General features: G+C 45.2%; 1 protein-coding gene across 2 annotated transcripts in view; it reads left to right on the forward strand.

Moving 5' to 3' along the window:
* The window catches only part of GRIK2 (glutamate ionotropic receptor kainate type subunit 2), a 786,155-nt gene that overhangs the window by 732,689 nt on the left and 29,426 nt on the right, over positions 1-24,040 (forward strand). The gene's annotated exons all lie outside the window — the stretch shown is intronic.

Genomic DNA, 24,040 nt, shown 5'->3' on the forward strand with positions numbered 1-24,040 from the left:
AGAGGACCGCTGTTATCTTGCTTATTTGCATGGTGTTCCTTAGTTTATTCCACCTCTTTTAAACATTAGCTAAAGGGAGGGTTGCCAGCCTTCAGGTAGGGCCTGGAGATTTTCCAGAATAACAAATGATCTCCAAACTATAGATTAATTCCTCTGAGGAAAATGACTTCTTTGGATGGTGAACTCTATGGCGTTATACTCTGCTGAGGTCTCTTCTCTCCCTAGAATAATAACATTAATAATAATAACATTTGATTTATATACCGCTCTTCAGGACAACTTACAAAGTATGTTATTATTATCCTCACGACAATCACCCTGTGAGGTGGGTTGGGCTGAGAGAGCTCCTAGAAGCTGTGACTGACCTAAGGACACCCAGCTGGCTTCAAGTGGAGGAGTGGGGAATCAGAACTGGTTCTCCATATTAGAGTCCCGCACTCTTAACCACTCCACCCTACTTAGGTTCTACCCACAAATCTCCAGGAATTTCCAAACCTGGAGTTGGCAATCTTAGCTTAAGGGACCCTCCTTGTCTAGAGGCAATAAACTTCTGAAAACCAGGAGGCATTACTAGGAGAAGGCCTTGGCCTGTATGCCTTGTTTGTTGGCCCTCCAAGGCACCCATTGTGTGACATTGGATGAAGGACTAGTTGTACTACTGGTCTGATCTGGCAGGACACCTCTTATGTTATCTAGCCTTTCATACATATTGTTGTGCTCATGCATCTGGAAACTGATTCTCATATGTCTACAGAGTACTGAGTATCTTATTAGCTGATGACTTAGTACCCAGTTATATATTTCTGGAAGATGCAGCTTACAGTAGGCTGCACTTTGCTAGATTTGCCTCTTTCATATGCACATCTACTTATCATTGAGAGAGACTGTTTGTACTAATAAAGATGAGCCTAATATTTTGGACGTTACATGGAACTGATCTATCTAAAACATTGTTTCTCAAATTTAAGCGGTATTTAGCTACAAATGTTGCATTAACATTTTTGAAGACCACCAATCCTTCCCTTCCTTCATCACCAGCCCTGACATACGCCAGACAAGCCCCCTTCAAATTATGCAGCATCCTTTAGTGCCTTTAAAACATTGCAGAGAACTGCACATAGCTACTCTGTAAAAGTAAGCTTAAGTAAGATGTTTTGTTGGTACATGATCTACAAGGCCTTGGAAGGTAGCTGATTCTACTGGGCAACAACTTCAAAGACATTGACCCAATTTCTAATCAATCTCTCTTCCTTGATTGGAAGGGATTTTCACATTGGAGATAGCCACGCCAACCTAGTTGGTTAACAAGTTCTAGCCAGCAGTTGGCAGAACTGGAGTTAGAAAAGGCATGGAAAATTTTTCAGGGCTGCTTATAGACATAAGCAAAAATCTGGCATCACACAAAGCATGAACTTCCAATATCCCATTGAAAACTACTGTTGGATGCTATTGTTAATGAAGTGTCAGAAGTCTCTCTGTCTACAGAGGAATCTTTTGCATTGAAAAGTAGAGTGAATACTAGCTCAGCATTATACTTGAAGTCACTTGTGATTTTACCAGATTGTATTTACTTTGTGCTACTCAGCCAGTAAGATTTCCTAGCTATTCAGTGCATTTTCTGGCCAGCGTTCTGGGGTAATGGAAGCTGTGGGCAGCAGCAGCTCTGCAATCTCCCATCTTCTGGTAGAAGGGGAAGCTGATTCCATCTGCTCTTCCGAAGCAGAGAATTTGTGCCCCTATTCCTTAAAAAACAGAGAAAGCTGCATTTCCACATTAGTTGCATGCATGTGAATGGTGTTCTCTCTTAGTCCTTACAAAATACTTGTGAGTCCCCTGGAGTAATGTCATGGACCCCAGGGTTTCTTATGCCCAAGTTTGAATACACTTATCTAAAACACAGAGATTTTTTTAATAGTACCTCTCAATTCCTCTCTCATTTCAATATAAAAAACAAAACAGCAGCTGGTAAGTTTATACACTCTTGGTTGTCTAATGCTGACCGGTTACAAAAATGGTACGTTACCGTATGCCAAAAAATACATAGAAATTCATATGTTGCTAACTATTATACAAACTTGCTAGCTGAATGTAGGAAAAGATTATTTTGAATGATGCGGCCCATGCTGTTAAATAAGAGACTTGTAATTGAATGGAATTCTATTTATAATGGATTTAGGGCTCCCTATAATAAAGAAACCATCAATAAACCAAAGCATGTTTTCTGTAACATATAAAAAGATAAAGTACATTCCACTCAAAATAACTACTGATGTTATTAGAAATATATCTTTAACGCCAGAAAAAGATAGTTACATTGGTGATGTAAAGCTTAGAAACCGTAGATATATGAATGAACTATTGAATATATTACTCAATATATTTGAATAATTATTGTTATCATTGTTTTTGTCATACATCTTAACAAGATGGATAGTAGAACAGATACACAGTGCATTACACTAAGTGAGAGAGCCTACCAAACAAATAAAAGGTATTCCATTTGTGAAGTACCATTTACAAATCATAATAGTTGATTTGAAGAAGTATGGTTTGTGTGTTCCAAGAACAGAATTTCTCAAATTTCCAACAGTACTTGGTATTTTGAAACAAATGAGAGATTAGTATGCTTAGATGATAATGGTTAGCCTCAGTTCTTACATGGTATACAATAGCCATATTTGGGGGTGGGGCCAAGAAAAGATCTCACAGTTCAACATGCAGCAATTTCAGGAAAACTTTCAAAGTTCCTTTGACCACAACTATCTTTCATAATACAGCATTTATTTTCTTACAAAAGCAAAGATCAGGTGCCATTTGGCATTTCAAATTCCAAAACTGCATGGAAAGAAAGCTATTGAAAATTGTGAAGGTGTTTTTATGAGTGTGAAAATATTGAGCAGGATTCTACACGGTGCCAGTGAACTTGTAGAGACAGACTCCTCCACTTTCTCTCCTGGTGTCACCCCTGAGTCTTGAGAAAGTGATATCAAGAGTTGGGGACTTGTGTGGATGAAGGAACATAAATATGGTCAGCTGCCCCAAGGAGGTGAAAGCTGGTGGAATTGCCCCGTCGAGGGCCCACTAGCAGAAGAGCAATTTCTACTTTGCTGTTCTCAGTGCAACTCCTGCTGATTTGGTTTTCATCCACATGAGTTCCCAAACCCTCAGCAGCACCTTTTTGAGGCCTACCGGAGCTTCTGAGGTGGAGGGAGGTATCCGGGGTCTGAGTCCCAGCCCCCAGAATTGCCAGGAGGGAGCAGTGGGAGGCAACCGGGAGGCAGCAGCCCTACCACCCCAGCCAGCAACCGGGTCCAGAACCTGCCCACTCCAGGGGGAAGGGGTGAAAGGCCAAAGCCTCAGAGGGCTGGAGGGAGCAGGGAGAGACCAGCCAGTCCCATCCTCCAGGGGGAAGAGAGGAGGCTAAGCAGGCCAGAGGAAAAGGGCCAAGGCAGGGGGAGTAGGGACCCAGCAGCAGCCCAAACAGAGCCCTTACCAGCCAAGGAGGAGAAGCAGCCACTACAGCCCAGAGCCACACCCCAGCTAGAGGACAGTAGCCTGGCTCAGGAGTTGCTAGGAGCCAAGCCCCTCCAGGTGGAGCTGCCACAGGCATTCTGGGGGAGGAGATGGGTAGCCCCGCCCAGCATCAATGAGAAGGCAGCCCAGAAGCTGGCCAGGGCAATTCCTCGTGAGCAAGGCCAGGGAAGCTCAGTAGCACAGAAGCTGGCTGGGGCAGCTCCTCCTGAGCAAGGCTGAGGAGACCTCAGCTGGGGATGGCTCACACTCAACCCCACCCTGCCAGCAAGGCAAGGAAGCCTAGAAGGGATTAGTGAAGGCACAGCTGGGCCAAGTCAGGAGAGGGAACAAGCCTGGAAGGAGGGTGGGGTGTAGAAAGGAAACCCTATAAAGGGTGGCTGGGAAGAGCTCTGAGGTGGTGGGTGTGAGTAAGGAGTGATGGTGTGGAGTGAGAGCAGAGCAGTGTGAGAGTGGAGGCTTGGAGGAGAGTTCTGGGAGGAGGAGATGATGGAGGACGCAGGGGGTAAGCAGGCCAGGTTGAGCAGGCCAGCGAGTGGACTGAGAGGGAGTCAGGGTGATGTATACCACCCCTCCTTCCACAGAGCAAGGTCCTGCAGTATCCCTGGTGCCCCTCTGATTTCAGGGCCGGCCCAGCCAGCGCCCCCACCTAGTGGCGACAGTGACAAGCCCTGACAGGAGGAACACATTTATGAATGCATTTTGCTGTTGCTGCATAAAATCCATCTCCTTGTACTTCTTTTTCTTCATTTGATGAGAGAGTATATGAATGGTATTTTAGCATTTCTGTCTATAAAAATTTTTCAAGCCAAAAATATACATGAAAATCACTATTTCAAGTCATTGCTGTGATTTTCCAGAATGGTAACACAAATCTGGGATGCTTGGAAATTACACAATCCATGTTGCTTTTTTGTGTTTAAGTGTTTAATTTCAGGAATGTAGCAGGTGTCTTGTGGTCCTCTGATTCTCTGCATTTTCCAAACAGTGTCTTGGGGAAAGTGGCTCCGAGTCCTGGCCACTGCAAGTCAAGTGTATGCCCTGGCCAAGCTGTGATTCTAGCTTGCTCCTTCTCCTTTCCTTTCTCCTTTGTGGAGGCAGATTTTTTTTCCTTTGCAAGTATGATGGCTTGGCGCACCTTGTTCAGAGGCTGTTGAATTGGATCCCTTAGTCCAATTCACTTGAAACTTGGAAGTTCTTTACTGGACTGGCTGCATTTGCTCTGCTACAATTTTGGTGTCATTTAGTTAAAAAACAGCCACTCCAGCCCCTAAAAAATTTCATCTATAGGGAATAATGGCAGAGATGCAGGACAGGATCGGACAGAGAGATTTTCTGCAAAGGAAGCCTTCCTCACTTTGTGAAAGGCAATAAAACACAAGGAAGGATGGCAAACTCAAAACTTTTTCCAGCAGAAAGGTAACTTTTTAAAGGAAAAATTCAGACATTGTAAGAGTAGGAAACTGAAATGAATGCAGATAGGGTTATTTTGTGTTTAAGTTCCAGAGGCCATCCAGCACTGTCCTTCTAGGTTGTTGCTTAACTGCTATTCAGAACTATAAAATTCAGAACTGGAAAAATAAGCATTTACCTTGATTTTTGTATTTTTTATCACTGATGAGAGAGTGATAGTGATATACGTAAATCATATGAACGTATAAGATCAGGAGAGGGGTGCATGGAAGAGCCGGTGCTTTGCTCTCATGGCCCTTTCTTATATGGCAAGGGTAATGCCCTTGGGTTCAGGGTTCAGGAAGGAATTTTCTTCCAGGCCAGATTGACCAAGAATCCTGGAGGTTTTTTGCCTTCTTCTGGGCATAGAACAGGGGACACTGAGGGTGGGGGAGATAGCTGTGAATTTCCTGTGTTGTGCAAGGGGGTAGACTAGATGACCCTTGGAGTGCCTTCTAGTTCTGTGTTTCTACATAAACGTGCAATGAGTATAAGTAGAAAACAAAGGCCAATTCAAGTTAGTGAGTGGTTGGACAACTTGGAGGATGGTCCACAGAGATGTCTGCAGTAGAGATGGGCACAAACCGGGAAAAAACGAACTGTGCGTTTTGTGGTTCGTCACATTTCACGAACCACAAACTTTCACGAACCTGCCCCGGTTCACGAATCAGTTCATTTTGGTTCATGAAAATGTGACTTCCAGGCCAGCAAATTGCCACTTCCGGGTCAGCAGATCACTTCTGGGTCAGCAGAAGGCCACTTCCAGGTCAGTAGAAGGTCTGCAGGAAGTCCATCCCCTGTTGTCTAGGAAACTGGTTGATTGGCGCCAGGCTGTCTGCAGTGATGAACCAAAAAACGAACCAAATGAACCAGTGTAAAGTTCCTGGTGGTTCATCAGAAATGGGCTCTGACAAACAGCTGGTTCACAAACCATGAACCAGCCTGGTTTGTGCTGAATTTTGGTTCATATTTCAGTTCGTGCCCATCTCTAGTCTGCAGAGAACAAAATAAATTTATTAACGAGAATTGAAGAACAATCAAAGAACCATCCTTAAGGGAAGGAATCGGCTAGAGACAGCAAACCTGACTAGAATGATAAAACTTATACTGTGGGTAACTCTAAGTTGCATTTCTAGATAGATACTTTTCTTACTCAACTAAAGGGAAAAAATGATATAACCAGAAAGTCAGAGATATAAGCGGCAGTCTACATGCATGAGTTGCTCCATTGACATTTAGAGATAGTATCTTGTACTGCTGATAAGATAGCCTCACTGGGTGTGCAGTTTCATCCCTGGAGCACAGTCTTTATACACTGTAAGGAACAAAACTATTCATCAATACATGGTGTCAACAACAAATAGTTACACAGTATGTCCCTTCTATCCACATTCCAGGGATATCAGTAGGACTGAAATGAATTAATTATATTCATACTTAAAGTAATGTTTAAGCCAGATCCCAGCTGGACAACAAGAGGTATACCCATATCATCCAAGATAAATATCTCTTCAGATTTCATTTACATGATTGCCATTTTGCAATGAAAAATCTGTATTGCCAGATGCGCAAGTGCCTGACTTACCGGGCGCTCGGTTTGCTGCCGGGAGGCGCGGGGGTCAGGACGGCGCGGCGGCTGGCGTGCTGGCTGACCCGATCTCAGTCGGGCAGCCAGCAGCCAATCGGATTTGAATCCCGGCCGGCCAATCCGCAGCGCCCGGGAGGCAGGCCGGGGCGGGGCCAGCCACCGGACCTCAGGGAGGCAGTCTTCCCTCTGGTCCGCTGGCTGGGTATAAATTCAGGCCCCTGCCCGGCCTCGCATCACTCGGCTCGGGCGGTGAAATCCCACCCACCGATCCCTTTCGTTCATTGGTTCTGGGGGGTTTTCTTCCTTGTCACAACTTGTTTGGCGGTTGGTCATTGGATCGGATCTCCTTTGGAGGAATCAGGGTCTCCGCCCTGGTTCCTGTAAGGGGATTCCCATAAGGAATCTTGGGGGTGAGTCACGGAGGTGCATGCCCAGCTTGGGGGCTGCCAGGTCGGACTCACCACCAGGCGGCAGGGGAATCATGCAGGGGTGTACACCCAGATGATCTCCCCCCTTAATGCCGCTCCTTGGGTGCCCCCCCTCAGCTGGGGTCTGAGGGGGGAGGGTTCATCGACTGGCAGGCGGGCCAGCCGATGCTTTGGGATCCGATCCATATGACTGCCTTCGCTCCTTCACCTGCTGTTCGCAATAAAGTTGTGGCCTATTTTCACCCAGCCTTGTGTGGTCTCAGTTTGTCGCCAGCGCCTGTCATCCCCCGCGCCATCAGCCTAGGCTGCAAACCATGCAGTTTCCCCAAACCTCCAACTGTCTTGTGCTGCCTGGATTTCCTAGATTTGATTGGTGGGAAGCACTGTGTATTCTAGTGTTTTCTAAGCAATTTACAATTGATTTGATCCTCCTCTAGATCTTTAGAAAAACAGCCTAGGTTTATTGACTTCCTGCCTTAACAACTTCCATAGTGGCAAAAATGTAACAACCATACAACTAGAGAGACTTTGATGTCCTTAATTTCAGGATTAGATTCCAAGCCAGTGGATAGGTTAGCTGGAGAGGAAAGCAAGTATTTTTTCACTGATACCAGCAGATTAAATGTAACCACCTTTGAAATAGAAGTCTTATCCCTCTCTTCCCTTTCTTGTGAACAAGCTTTGAGCCCTGTCAGAAATGTTGCTTACATCTTATAACATTTACAATAGTGAGAAGAGCTGTCAGGACTTTTGAAAGTTGTGCAGCACATGTCAAAAGAAAAAGAATGGGAATAAAACATACAGCCTTTCAGCAGAGTTACAGTGGCCATGAACCTCTGAAATCAACATGCCCATGAAAGTTCAGAAGTTTAAGACCCTGAGGCTCATACTGCATGTGTTTAGGAATCCTATTTTTTACTGAATTCTCTAGCATTCTCTGGTGGTGGGGTGGGCAGAGATGAACCATCACTGTATGCCACCATTCTTTCTAAATTTTGTTTTACTGCATCTTTTCCAAGAGTAACTCTCGTTAATTGTCATCTATACCATGACTTCCTTAGACAGCCAAAGTAGACAGTAGCTTGTGAACAGATGGCATATAGTTTAGATTAACTCCCTTGATTCAATGAAACTCTTGTCTACATTTCCTACTTGCAGGCATCAGAACCTCTATCCAGACACTATTGTAGTTGTTTGAGCACGTTTGAGCACATTTTCTCCTTTTTTTAAAAAAATCCAGTCAGGATTAAAATGCTGTGTGGAATAAGCTTATTTTGAAGATAGTCGTGTTCATATTATTTCATCGGACATAGCATCTAGAAAGAGGTATTTCACACTTCGCTCCCTTAAATTAAAGGCTTCTCTGCAGAAAGTGGGTTTCAGGCAATAATTTATGATCTGCTGCTTCCTACCTCTGCAAGGAATATGACTTCATGAATTATTTATATTTATCTAAGCCATTAATGAGTGCATTACAATGCTGCTGGTTCTACCTTTGTGTGAGAAGCCCCTGCTTCATGGAGGCTTTAAACCCACAGTGTAATGCAGGGTGGTATTTAATTGCTACACAGTGACCAATAATAAACTGTTTAGGCCACCCAGTGTGCATTTCATATAATTTTACCTCTGGGGAGTGATTTGAAACCTTATAATTTTATGATTCTGCTTTTTACACTGCTAACTTCGCCTTTTCAAGAGTTTGCCCTTGTTTATTAACAAACCTAGCTTTAATCGTTGCCTGTTCTTTCTTATTTAAAAACGACTAGCCAAAGAAATCTGAAATCATCTGAAAAGTAGACTTTTATATTGAGAATAATTTATAGCTGCCCCCAGCCTGAAGGTGTGGGGGGAAATAAGAATAGACTTAAAACATATGTAAGATAACATGGTTAGAATCCAATTTAAAACTGGTAAAAAGAGAGAGATCTAACGATTCTCCCTACTTAATTCCAACAAGCCCAAAGATATATTCAACTACTTTTTGCACCCAACAGCCTCTATCTCAAAAAATGGATTATTTCTTTGCCATGTGGCAAACCACCTTTTAAAAAGATACATTCCAAAGGCAAGTAGAGTCACCTATTCAAAGCACACAGTTTTTTTTTAAACTGGGCAAGCTTAAAGTACCTCACTGTATCCAAATAAAGGTTTTTAAATACGTCTGAAGAATGCTGTGGTTTCAAAATTTGAAACCAATGCAGGAGAAAATAGTTCTGTGATTGGCTAGTAATTAAAGAGAATGCTTACCTATCTGTCCAATGGTCCTGACTAGACATGGGCACGAACAGGAAAAAAACCTGAACATGGTATTCATTGTTCATTGCCATCCATGAACAATGAACATTGACGAACATGACCTGTACACGAACATGTTCGTTGTTTGTGGGGGCCAGCAGGCTCTCCTCCAGGCATCAAGATCCCTACTACACCACTCCCAGAAACCCTACCTGAGCAGGCAGCAGGAAATGTACCAATAATAAATAATAGCTTGGCCCCAAAGTCCGGCAGCAAGCAGCCCTGGAACCTGAAGGTGTGGATCCCTACTGCACCACTCCCAGAAACCTTACCTGAGCAGGCAGCAGGAAAGGTACCAGTAATATATAATAGCTTGGCCCAGAGCCTAGCAATAGTCCTGGAACTTGAAGGGGTAGATCCGTATCACACCACACACAAAGAAAATTCAAGCTCCAATGCACTCTCCCTGTCTCTCTCAAAATGCCAACAGCAACTGTCTCTCCCTCACTGTCTGCAAAACCAGAGCTGGGAGCCCCTCTCCCCCCTGCTCTTTACTACCTTGGAGCTCCACACTTGAAAGGAAAACTTGCCTATCAAGCTAAATTGGGCTCAGATTGGGGTTTCCAGGTTAACAGCAGGAGTTCAGACAGAGTTCAGGCAGTCTCTGCCTCTGGTTGCCAAGGGAATTGATTGCAGGTGCCAGATTATTTGGCTTGACAAACAGCAATGAACAGCAACGGACGAGGCTTGCAATGACCACCTCTTCGTTTAGAATGGGGCCTCACAAACAGCTTGTTCTCGAACAGCAGATTGGGCTGTTCGTGGCTTTTTTTAGTTCGTATTGCTGTTCGTGCCCATCTCTAGTCCTGACTTGACAATGGAAGGGTATTGTCAAGGTCATCATAGAACACTGGAGAAGTTGGGGCCTTGTCCAATATGACAAGAATTTTAAAAGCACGCCTGAAAGATAGCTGGAAGCCAATGAAGACGGTGATTAGTTTTACTGTGCCATAATGTCCTACCCCTGTCAGGAGGAACCCCATGTGTTTTTTACAAGCTGAACATTCCATAAAATAATAAAAGGCATCCTCAAGTACAGTTTTCTTGCATCAAGGCTGCAAAAGCCACATGATAATTGCCTTCCACTATCATAGAAAGAGTTGAAACTTTCAAATCTTAAAGCAGAGGTGGACAGCCACTATTGCCACTTCGTATTCAGAGCACCTTTTAATTCAGGAATAGCCCAAGAATGAAAATCTGAGTGTAGCAAAGTTTATACCTCACAAATCACAGATATTCCTTCATGTTCTTCTTATCAAAAGTCTACTAACCATCATCATTACATAATTTGTACCTTTTCTTTTGGACCAGGAAATTGTTGATGTCATAATTTATTATTTGTATTGTCAAATGCTTTTATTATTTATTATTTAGTTTATATTGTTCTCTGCGTATTTGCAGTACATAGATATTAGGTGTCATACATACTTAAATAAACAAGTCCCTGCCCACAAGTGCACAATTTAGACAGTAAGTTCAAGCTAAAGAACCACAAGTGAAATTCTACTCACATAAATATATCTTTCACACCTCCCCTTTCCCACTGCAGTGTCCTACAGGCTCCCCAAAAGTCACTTCTGAGGGTCGTTTATAACTGTTGTAAAAGCCATTGCTGTTGTTCCCAAATCTGTTCCAAGGTACACATACAGAAGAATTTCACATACTTGGTCACTGGTTCAGTTTGAACTTTGATAGCTGAGGAATGAAATCATGAGGGCAGAACATACTTCACAGAAAAAAAAAGATATCAATTTGAATGCTTGTTTTGGGATTAAGTAGCTTTTCATGTAATCTGCATCTCATTGCTGGTGTTATTTTGTTAGACTGATGATTTGGAATTATTGACTAGTATCTCCTCAACAGTTATAGTTAGGAAATGAGATACAAAAATGAAGGGATTCAACAGCTTGGACATATTTAGTTTAAAGGAAAGCATTTTGTATATTTTGAGATTTTCTGTCCTCTAAAGTAGGGATGCCATAATCTTTACTGTAAATGAGTTAACCAAATGAATTTACAGTATCAATTGTAGTGATTCTAGTTAGCCAATCCTGTAAACTTTGCTACCTTGCTGTACCTTATTACAAACAAAAAATAATTAGCTCTGCCCCCTCACAAATACTTGGAGCACCCCTACTCTGTGAAAGTTGCCTTCCACAAGGGAAATATATGGTGTTTGTTATGTATGAATTGGCCCAAAGTATGAGAGGTATATCACAATTACTTCCTTTTGTTTGGGTTTCTGCTTTTTAAATATTTGATAAAGGAAATTTTGTTTAGGGTTTTCTTTTCTTTTGTTGGCTGGATGGTTCTTTGTTATGTTGATTCTGAATGTTGGGTGATGTTCTTTAGCAGCTGTAAGTTGTTAGGGGATATTCCCCTGGTAAGCAGGCCCTCCTAAGACCAGAGAAGTAGTACATTTTGTACCAGACATTACAATACTCGTAACAGAAGGATTTGATTCCAGTGGCACCTTAGAGGCCAACAAGATTTTCAGAGTGGAAGCTCTTAAGATTCAGAGCTCTCTTTTTCATATACAAAACACTCTGAAAATCTTGTTGGTCTCTAAGGTGCAGGACTCAAATCCTACTGTTCTACAGACCAATACGGCTACCCACCTATACAATAATCTGGAAAAGCCCCAAAATCATGCTAATGGTAAGTGTAAAACAATCAACTAAAATTCAGTGAAATAGCTGAATTTGGTCGCCACAAATATTCAGGTGGGAAATATGAACTCCTTGAATATAGATGAACTCCAAAAAAACCTGGAAATTTACATCCCTGATCAAAATGGGATAGACAACTTAGCATTCAGTATAGCTGTGCTTTCAATTGTAGATCATCTGTGCTGTGATGAAGGAAGAATTAATTTGTCTCCTTCTCTAACCCTAGGGTTCAAAGTTGGTAAGAACACTTTAAAAATACAATAAAAGTCTTCTCAGCTAAAATTAATTTACATACTTATTAAGGGAACCCCCATTTCTCCTTCACCCCCATCTTTATATTGCAATTTAAACAAGAAGTCTTGCCATGTTTCCATACGTATAGGGTAAAGCATAGAAGGCCCCTACCTCAGACATACAAAGAATAATGCCTTAAAATAAGAACTTCAAGCCTCAGTCAAAAGTCTGAAGACAGATGTTTGCTAAGCTCAAAAAATATAACAGCTAGCCAAGATCCCCTGAAGTATACTCCTAAATAGATAAGCTTTACAATGTTGTCTTAAACTCAACAATGGAACCAGAAGCTTCCAGCAGAGCACAAATTAACTAAAGCATGGCCTATCTTTTTTTGAGAGATGTAGACAATAGACAGCATGTAAGTATTAGAAAGATTTGACATATGTTACATTATAGACTTTCCCTCTCTCTACTCAGAAGTTTTTCAGCATTTGCAAATTAAGAGATTAGGTATTGCTCACCTCTCCCTCTCTCCTTCATTCTATTTACCAGTTCTACTCTCTTTGCTCATGTCACCTTCAGCAACTTTTCTATGCTTTTGTAGTCTTTCTTGATTTTTTTAAAAATTAAGTCATTTATACCCTACCCTTCTCCCCAATGGAGACATAAAGCAGCTTACTTCATTCTCCTCTTCTATTTTCCCCTCTCATCAACCACGTGAGGTAAATTAGACTGAGATTCTGTGAGGGGCCTAAGGTTGCCCAACAGTGTTCCATGGCTGAATACGGATTTGAACCTGGGCCTCACAGATCCTAGTCCAACTCTCTAACTACTACACCAAATTGGCTCAACTACTACCACAAATAATAATATAGTAAAAGCTGTGTTATCCAACATTTTGTTATCTGGACAACTTGGTTAAACAGAATCCATCATAGCTAGCAATGTTCAGAGATGGAAGGCCCATTTCTACACTTAACAGTCACTGGAAGAAAGTGGGGAGGAGGTGTGCTGCCTGGTTACCTTACTACTGCTGATCTGCTCCTTCATGTAGTGCTGAAGTTTCTGTAGTGGGTAAGCACTGAGCTGGGCCTTTTGCTGATGGTGTGACTTGTGGCAAGGGCAGTTGCAAACGTGGTGCCCTTCAGGATAGTGGAGAATCCAGTGGAACCAACCAGGCAGCAGCTGAGCTATCCTGAGATTTGCTGTCAATGTGGTTTTCTGGACAAGATACTTGCATCCTCCTTCAATGTCTGCAGCCTGATAGAGAGATCTTGGAAAAAGAGAATGAGGGACCCAGGGCTGCCTTTCCCACTACTTCCCCATGAATGTTCAAGTGCATACGGAAATGCTTTGACACTGGTTCTAAGAGGCTGGTAAACAAGGAGGCCCCAAGCACACATTACAATCCAGATTGGTATGTAAGCCACACGTGAAATGGATGGAAAAGCATTACTCAAATCATCCCCCATGTTAGGCCTGTTGTGCAAGAACTTCCAAAACATGAGCTTAGGGATAAAAGGGGAACTTTTCTCATATACACAATTCCTAGCTTGACACACTTAACCAGCAAGTAACTTCATTACCTTAACCAAGGTACAAACTAGAAAATGAGAAACCAGTATGAAAAAGCCAGATAGAAACTAAAAAACAATTCACTTTGCATAATCCTGTCTGGATTCCATTTGCTAAATATGAATTAAAGATACTCCAAATAGGGCTGCCAGACCCCCGGTGGGGGCGGGGGATCCCCCACCCCCACTGTCCCACCCCGCCCCACCTACCTGGCCAGGGGGGGCGCACCTTCAATGTGCGCCCCCTGAGGTGCTGCGTGCCCCCGCACACAGCAGCCACCAGGATCAGGCCTGTTTTGGCATGGATCGGGGCCCCTGTGGAGCGCGGGAGCATTCCTGCGCTCCGCAAGGGCCCACAGTGGGCCCAATCCACACCAAAACAGGCCCGATCCATGCCAAAACGGGCGTAGATTGGGCCCATTTTGGCGCGGATCGGGCCCATTGTGGGCCCCTGAGGAGCGCAGGAACGCTCCCTTGCTCCACAGGGGCCTAAAACGGGCCCAATCCGTGCCAAAATGGACCCAATCTGTGCCAAAATGGGCGCGGATTGGGCCCATTTTGGCATGGATTGGGCCCGTTGTGGGCCCCTGCAGAGTGCAGGAACACTCCTGCGCTCCGCAGGGGCCCACAATGGGCCCAATTCGTGCCTAAGATGGGCTGCGTGGTGCCGTCACTAAGTGCCGTCATCGCGCTTGCTGGAGCGCACGCACACACGCTCTGCGCGCGCGCACCCCCCCCCACTCAGGTAAGATCCAGTCCCCAATCTCCCGCTGGGAGATCGAGGGGGCCTGGCAACCCTAACTCCAAATCATGTTTTCCTCTTGGTTACTCTGGAGAATATGAACCCAGAGAGAGGAGATAGGTGAGTGGTTGCCCAAAATGGGACTAGAAGGTACAATGGTTTAGATGTGATCAGAAGGAAATCCCCAATCAGGTTGCAATGAGGAAGGGCTGGCAGGCAGAAAGACAAGATAGTATTTAATAGGGAGTGTAGAAGTTATATGGAAAAATGACAGATGGCTGATTTCAAGAAGGAAGGCAAAATGGAAGAGAAGAAATCATACTTCACTTCCCTTGACATGGAAGGTTCTGGTGAGTTTATGGTCATGGTAATCAAAAGTTGTTGGGAGGGGAACCGTCTACAAAGGTAGAGGGCTGGAGATGCCCTTCTTATACATTAAACCTAGAGATGGGCATGAACAGCAATATGAACAAAAGAAAAAAAGCCACGAACAGCCCGATCTGCTGTTCACGAACAAGGTGAACAACAAACAGGTGGTCGTTGCAAACCTTGTTCATTGCGTTCGTCAGCCGTTCATCAAGCCAGACAGTCTGGCACCTGCAATCAATTCCCTTGGCAACGTAGGCAGGAATTGCCTGACCTCTGTTTGAACTCCTGCTGTTGCCCTGGAAACCTCAATCTAAGACCAATTTAGCTTGATAGGCAGGTCTTCCAAGTGTGAAGCTCCACATTTGTTACAAGAGAGCAAAGACCAGGGGGGAGGGGGGGCTCCCAGCTCTGGCTTTCTTTGCAGACAGTGGAGTGGGAGACAGCTGCTGTTGGCATTTTGATAGAGAGACAGAGTGAGTGCATTGGAGCTTGAATTTTCTTTGTGTGTGGTGGGATAGGGATCTACCCTTCAGGTTCCAGGGCTGCTGTCAGGCTCTGGGGCCAAGCTATTGTTTATTATTGGTACCTTTCCTGCTGCCTGCTCAGGTAGGGTTTCTGGGAGTGGTGCGGTAGGGATCTACCTCTTCAGGTTCCAGGGCTGCTGCCAGGCTCTGGGGCCAAGCTATTATTTATTATTGGTACCTTTCCTGGTGCCTGCTCAGGTCAGGTTTTTAGGAGTGGTGCAGTAGGGATCTTGACCAAACTTGGATGATGGCTGGAGGAGAGCCTGTTGGCCCCCACAAACATCCAACCATGAACATGTTAATGAACAGGGTCATGTTCGTGGTTGTTCGTGAGTCCCTGTTTGTGGATGCCAATGAACAACGAACATCATATTTGTTTGTTTTTCCTGTTCGTGCCTATCTTTAATTAAAACACTAACAAACAAATTAAAACATTTTAAAATAATTTACATTTAAAGCAACATTTATAATAGCTGTAAAACAATTCAATAAATAAGGCCACGCAAACACACAGCATGAAGAACGGGGAGGAGGACCAATAACTATTATTGGGGGTATGCCAGACAAAACAAAGAAGTCTTCACCCACTGGTGGAAGACAGCAATGTAGGGGAGAGACGAATATCCCTGTGGAGGAGTTCCAAAGTTTTGGTGTCATGACTGAGAAGGCCTTTTTTAAGACTGCCACCCATCTCACCTCAAATGGTGGGGCACCTGAATAGGTCCTCAAAGATGACCAGAGAGAATGGATAGATATATATGGGAGAAGGCAGTTCTTAAGATGTGCTAGCACCAAATTGTATAAGACTTGGATTGGTCTCTGAAACAAACCGGAAGCCAGTGCCAATGGAACAAGACTGGAGTGATATGGTTCCTACTGTAGGCAGGGCCGGCCCGCCCATTGGGGTCTGGTGAGGCCGCCGACTCAGGGTGCTAAGGTGCAGGAGGGGTGCCGGCCAGGGGGTGCAGGGGCGCGCACCACAGAGCTGCCGCCACCGCTGCCGGCCAGGAGTGCATGCTGGTGGCAGCAGGATGGGGCAGCTGAGCAGGCAGCCTCCCGTTCAGTTGCTCTGCGGGCCAGGCGTAGCCGGCGGCCAGGGTGGCCGCCTGTACCTGGCCCGCAGAGCAACTGAATGGGAGGGTTGGAAGGCCCCCTGTGCACGTGCCAGCCCCTGCGTGATGACATCACACGCAGTGAGATCATCACACAGTCCGGTGTATGCGCATGCTCTCACACACGCATGCACAGAGGCAGCATTAAGCTGCCTCAGGTGCCGGAAACGCTGGAGCCAGCCCTGACTGTAGGATATGGTGTATCTGTAGGGTATGGAATACTGTGTGAGAAGCTGAGGGTGAGTGGGCTCTGTGTAGCTTGCTAAAGAGTGGTCCTGGTTAAGTTCTGTGTGGGTCTGAGTGAATTGCTGTTGTTTGCTGCTGGTTGCTGTTGCTCTTGGTTACAAGCCCTGCCCCCTACTGTCCTGGGGCTCTGCTGGGCTAGGCAGGAACTAACCTTTTGAAAGGCTCTTGTCCTGTGGCTCTTGTCCTGGGGATCTGCCTGAGGGACCTGAAACTCTGCTGAGAGTACTCTGGATATATATTTGGAAGGCAATCATGTCTACTGAAGCCCCCTTCGCAGTCACCTGCATGGAGTGTGCCATGTTTGTTTTCCTCCCAGAAGAGAAGACGGAGTTCACTTGCCAGAAGTGTAAGCTGGTCAGACTTTTGGAAGAAAAGGTTCAGAGCCTGGAGGAGAGGATCACCACCCTTCAGGAAATCAAGGAAGGGGAGGATTTTATTGACAAGAGCCTGGGGGCTCTGCACAGCCAAGAAGAGGAAAGTCAAGGAGAAGAAGAAAGAGTCGATCTCCCTTCTGAGTCTCCTCTCAGATCTACGGTACAAACCTGAAGATGTCAACGAAGAAGATGCTCTGGTCCACTTCAGCTCAAGAATCGTTTTGAAGTGCTAGAGATGGTGATGGAGATGAGAGTGGAAGGAAAACCGCAAAGACCTGGAAGAGGGTGTGTAGAGGACATGGGGCCACACAGAAGTGGAAAAAAGCTAAAGGTGGGGGTCGTCGGGGACTCTCTTCTCAGGGGTATGGAACACCATGTCTCTGGGCCAGATCCCCTATTCTGAGAGATGTGTTGCTTGCTGGGGGCCAGAATTCAGGATATCACCGACGAACTGCCAAAATTCATCAAGCCTGCTGATAAGTACCTGTTTGTGCTGATTCATGTGGGAATGAATGACATGGCTGCGAATACTGTCGCAAGAATTAAAGAGGATTATGAAGCTCTTGGAAGGCAGTTGAAGGCATTGGGGGCACAGGTGATATTCTCTTCTATCCTTTCAGTCATAGGAAGAGAAATGCGCAGGAAGCAGACCATACTTGAGGTGAATCGGTGGCTGAGATTGTGATGCCAGCAGGAGTGCTTTTAGTTCTGGGACCGTGGGATAGGTTTTCTTAGAGAAGGCCTTCTAGCACATGATGGGCTTCACCTCTCAAGGGCAGGGAAGAAAACTCATTTGGAACGAACCTGGAGAACTTCATCAGGAGAGCTTTAAACTGATGCTGCAAGGGGAAGGGGACGATTGACATGGGGATTTCAATGACAAAGTGAAAACAGTGGGGACCCACCTGGGTAGGACAGGTCAAACAAAGGTACAAGGCTACAAGTGTCTATATACCAATGCCCAAGGTATGGGTAATAAGAAAGAAGAGCTTGAGCTTCTATTGCAAACAGAGAGCTGTGATATAGTAGGAATTACTGAGACTTGGTGGGATGATTCCCATGACTGGAATGTGCTAGTGGATGGGTATGAGTTGTTGAAGAAAAACTGGAAGGGTAGAAGAGGAGATAGAGTGGTGTTGTATGTGAGGAGAGAGCTTGATTGTCAAAAAGTTATAGAGAAGGGGGTGGAAAGCCCAGTGGAAAGCATATGGGTAGCAATAAGTGGAGGAAGGACAAAGGGTATTATTGTTGGAGTCTGCTACAGACCACCTGACCGGCGAGAAGAAATGGATGCAGCCCTCTTTGAACAGATTGGTAGAGTATCCAGACATCAGAACCTTGTAATTATGGGTGACTTCAACTTCCCGATGTGTGCTGGGAGACAGGCTCAGCAAAGCGTCATGGATCATACAATTTCCTGACCTGCCTGGCCGATAACTTCCTTTTTCAAAAGGTGGAGGAAGCTACAAGGGGCTCGGCCATACTAGACTTGCTATTAACCAACAGGGAAGAATTGTTAGATGAGGTGAAGGTGGTGGGGACCTTAGGGGGAAGTGACCATGCCCTCCTTGAATTCCAGTTGCTGTGGAGGGGGGCAAGGAAGTTCGTAGCCAGACTCGTAGGTTAGATTTTCGTGGGGCCAACTTCGATGAACTCAGAGGCTTGATGAGAGTCATTCCGTGGGGGAGTGTGCTGGAAAGGAAAGGAGTGAGTGAAGTGTGGGCTCTTCTCAAACATGAGCTTTTGCAAGCTCAAGCCCTCACTATCTCAGCAAGACGGAAACATGGTAAGGGCTCCAAGAAACCGATGTGGATGTACAGAGAGCTCCAGAATAAGCTAAGGGAGCAAAAGGAAATGTTCAGGAAATGGAGAGAAGGACAGACCTCTCAAGAGGAGTATATGAGGGTTACTAGGTACTGCAGATCAGCCATCAGAGAGGCCAAAGCTCAGTATGAGCTAGGTCTGGCCAGGAGGGCTCACTACAATAAGAAAAACTTCTACAGATGTGAGAAGCAAATGCAAGGTAAAAGAGGCAATTGGACCGCTGTTGGGAGTAGATGGAGAAACTGATGCAGGACAGAGAAAAAGCAGACAGGCTTTAATGACTTTTTTGCCTCTGTTTTCTCCCTGAAGAACTCAGGCACATCTAGAGATAGTAGAAAATGTGACGGGACACCTGAGTGGCTAGTTTACATTGACAGAGAGGTTGTGGAGAGGCAGCTGGCTGTACTGGATGAATACAAATCCCCTGGGCCAGATGGGGTGCACCCAAGAGTGCTGAAAGAACTTTATAGAGAACTTGCAGAACCCCTGTCCATCATCTTCAAGGCCTCCTGGAGGACTGGGGATGTGCCACAAGGTTGGAGAAGAGCAAATGTTATCCCAATCTTTAAGAAAGGGAAGACGGATAACCTGGGAAACTACAGGCCAGTCAGTCTGACTTCTGTTGCTGGGAAGATGTTCGAGCAGATTTTAAAGGGATCAACCTGTAACTATCTGAAGGAGCGCTCAGTGATCCGGGGAAGTCAGCATGGTTTTGTCCCTAACAGATCTTGCCAGACCAACCTGGTTTCCTTCTTTGATCGAGTGACCAGCTTACTGGATCAGGGGAACTCTGTTGATGTGATTTATCTGGATTTCAGTAAAGCTTTTGATAAGATCCCGCATGACATTCTGATGGGCAAACTGGAAGACTGTGGAGTGGACTATAGGACAGTTCAGTGGATAGGGAACTGGTTAGAGGACCGCACCCAAAGAGTGGTGGTCAACGGCGTTTCATCAGATTGGAGGGAGGTGTCCAGTGGGGTGCTGCATGGCTCGGTTTTGGGCCCGGTACTTTTCAATATTTTTATCAATGATCTGAATGAAGGAGTGGAAGGGCTGCTCATTAAATTTGCTGATGATACCAAATTGGGAGGAGTAGCAAACACCCAAGAAGATAGAATTAAAATTCAACAAGTCCTGAATATTCTGGGGAAGTGGGCAGCTGCGAATAGGATGTAATTCAAGAAAGACAAGGGCACAGTATTACATCTGGGCCACAAAAATGGGAAGCACAAATACTGGATGGGGGATACACTTCTGGGCAGTATTATATGTGAAAGAGATCTTGGGGTAAGAGTGGACTGTAAACTAAATATGAGCAGTCAGTGTGATGTGGTGGCAAAAAAGGCCAATTCAATCCTGGGTTGTATCAAAGGGGCCATAGCGTTGAAATCGCAGGAGGTCATAGCCCCTCTCTATACTGCCTTGGTCAGGCCACACTTGGAGTATTGTGTGCAGTTCTGGAGGCCTCACTTCAAAAAGGATGTGGCCAAAATCGAGAGGGTGCAGAGGAGAGCGACAAGGATGATCAGGGGTTGGGAGACAGCCCTACGAGGAAAGACTGAGGGCCTTGGGAATGTTTAGTTTGGAGAAGAGAAGATTAAGGGGGGACATGATTGCTCTCTTTAAGTATTTGAAAGGCTGTCATTTGGAGGAGGGCAAGGAGCTGTTCCAGTTGGCAGCAGAGGGTAGGACCCTAAACAATGGGCTTAAATTACATGCACAAAGGTACCAGCCGGTTATTAGGAAGAACTTTTTCATGGTCGGAGTAGTTCAAACATGGAATCAGCTGCCCAGGGAGGTGGTGAGCTCCCCTTCACTGACAGTTTTCAAGAAGAGGCTGGATGAATATTTATCAGAAATGCTTTAGGCTGATCCTGCACTGGGCAGGGGGTTGGACTAGACCGTCTGTATGGCCCCTTCCAACTCTATGATTCTATGATCTTAGGAATGATCTTGAGTCTGATTAAGGAGTGAATGAATAGAGTTTATTCAGGAACTACAACTTTAATAGAAAGCAGAAAAAGGGAATAGATATTAACTAGTTTACTAAACTGGGAGAAAACTTCCAGGAAGAAACACGAAGTAGCCTAAGGGCCAAGCTACAAGTGACGAATGGCACTTGAATGGCAAGTGAACAGACTCATATGTATTCGTCCCTGTTCACTTGCGCTCCACTTGCGCTCCTAAGAATACCAATCTGGACGAGTCATGCAAGAAGGGCAGAATAGAGGCAGGAAGAAGGATCATTTTGCTATCTGTCAAATTCGCTGCCCCCTGCAGGTATTCTCTCTCTTCTGCCTTCTTTGTACACAAGACATTATATTTCCAACACCTACGACCCACTCTAGTCAGCATTCTGGCTGCAGTATTCTGTATGAACTGAAGCTTCCAGGCAATCTTCAAGGGCAGCCCCATGAACAGTGCACCACAGTAGTCTAATATAAATGTTACCAAGGTGTGTACTACAGTGACAAGATCTTTCCTGCCCATGAATGGTGCCTGCTGGCTCTCCAACAAAACTAATGAAATGCCCTTCCCCACTGCAACTTCTTTAGGGATTCCCTTCTGGCAATCATTGCCACTTGTTTATCCAACAAGAGGCCTGGGTCCAGGAGCATCCCTGAGCTAGGAGCCTGCTCTTTTAGTGGAAGTGAAAATTCATCTAGAACAGGAGATAACTCATTTCCTGGGTCATAACTCCTCCCCATCAGAAGCACCTGATTATATCATCCAAGAATTGTTTGTAATGGAGGGAAATTCAAGAACTTTTTTTTATTATTTTGCAAATTTGTGTCATTATTTATGGCAAAAAGGTATGAGGAGCTCTGGCGTTTCCAGGCAGTCTTAGTGATATTTCCCCAGGGTATGCAGGAAACAAGGCTACTTCCTGCTAGGAGTGTATTAAGCACTCTGATTAATCTTTAATATCACAAGAGATGATTTTCCCTTTAATTAAGGCATCTTATACTCCAAAAGCGTTTGGAGCACATTTTTCTGACACCTCTGTCATCAGAAGGCATGTCTCTGTTGGCGGGGGTGGGGGCAGGCCTCCCAATAAAAGCCAAGAAGGGGGAAGAAAAACTAATCTCCTGGTGGTAGTTTATTCACACATTACCAAGAACACAGATTAGGTTTGGGGTACCTACCTTGTGTCCCTTGGAGGGCAGTCACACATTAATTGCAGGTTCCTTACTTCTTCCACATACGATGCCCAATTTGGATTGTGACTTTTGCATGCATGGAAAATGGACTTCAGCTTCCCTCCATGCAATGCAAGTTACCAATTTCTTTCATTGCATGGATATTTGACAACTATCCTGTTGCAATAAATAAAAGAAAAACTTTTTGATGTAAAAAACATACACAGCTTATTCCTGTGTCCTGGAACTGATACAGCCTTCTTGAAGATGTTTGTATGTGCCAAAAGTGTATGTGAGAGCCAATTGCTGCAAAATGTAGTAGCCTGAACATAAAGTAGGAGGATCAATATTTACAGTATATTGCTGCTGGGGAAATAGTTATTACTCATGGTTTGTAAATATGGTGGATGAGATTATTAGAGATCAGCTTCTTAAGAAAATAACTATGCTTCACATAAAAGTATGCTTGCTTCTAGAATCAGAAACACCGATAATGAGCTTCAATACAGAAGACACATTTCAATATGTGAATCAACTGTAGAAAAAATGTGCTGAAATGTAGACAAATGCTTACAAAGGGAAAGCAAATGAAAAACCACAGACCAAGCAAATTCAAAGTACGGTTGGGGGGGGGGGGCATGCATTCAATGTGGATCTACTCAGCATCTTATAAACTACCTTTGCAGATGTCCTGTAAAGGCAACTGCATGAAATCATTGCAGGAAAACTGGACATTTTGCTGAGATATGCTATAGCTGCATGCAATTATTGTGTCAGATGTTATTGTTTTGAGCATTGACCTAATCAGTTTCACACACTGCAAAAACCCCCACTACTATTATGACTAAACCCTACAGAGTTTTAGTATTCCTATAAGTTTAAAACCTAAGCAAATGATCTGTGTATTACAAAGGAAACATTGTCAATTCCTGCACCATTGGAACACGATCATCCCATCCAGAACAAAATACCAGATCAAGAGTGTGACTAGCACAATGTGTAGGACCAGTTATTCCCTGAGACAGACCCATGGTTGTCATAAAGGCCATGAAATCCTGAGTCATTCCTGACAAGACAGCCTCAGCATTACTGTTGAAATCCCCTAGGACAACTAGCCTTGAGGTCCACAACACCTGCCCTGAGACCACCTCTGTCAGCTAAGGTAGGCAGCAGGGTGGATAGTAGGGTTGCCAGGATCTCTCAACCTCCTGGTGAGGGACAGGGGCCTGGCACTTACCTTTGGAGAGAGGGTGGTGAGCGCCCCCCCCCCATAGGCACAATGACGTCACTTCAGGAGTGATGTCATCTCACGGCCCCTGGACAGGTCGGTTTTGGGCGCTGCTGAGCACTCCTGTGCTCTGCAGCTCTGGAAATGGGCCATTCTGCTGCGGATCGGGCCCGTTTTTGAGGCGCTGCAGCTCAAAACATGGGCCCAATCCATGCCAAAATGAGCCTGTTTGGGGCACTGCGGAGCTCAGGAGCATTCCTGCACTCCGCAGCACCTCAAAATGGGCCTGATCCACGACAGAACAGGCCCGTTTTGGGTACTGCTGAGTGCAGGAGCATTCCTGTGCTCCGCAGCGCCTCAAAACGGGCCCGATCCATGCCGAAACAGGCCTGTTTGGGGGCACTGCGGAGCGCAGGAGCACTCCTGTGCTCTGCAGCTGCTGAAAACAGGCCTGGTTTGCTGTGGATCGGGCCCATTTTGAGCGCTGTAGAGTGCAGGAGCGCCCTTGCGCTCCACAGAGGCCCCAAAATGGGCCCGATCCTGGCGGCTGCGGTGCATGGGAGTACGCCACGCTGCGGGGGAGCACGCAAGGAAGGTGCGCGCCCCCTGCTGTTCAGATAAGTGGGGGCAGGGTGTGATGAGCAGGGGCGGGGGATCCCCCACCGGGAGTTTGGGATCCCTAGTGGGTAGTACACCAAAGGAATCCC

This window comes from Eublepharis macularius, chromosome 1 (assembly GCF_028583425.1).
Source record: "Eublepharis macularius isolate TG4126 chromosome 1, MPM_Emac_v1.0, whole genome shotgun sequence".
Taxonomy (NCBI): domain Eukaryota; kingdom Metazoa; phylum Chordata; class Lepidosauria; order Squamata; family Eublepharidae; genus Eublepharis; species Eublepharis macularius.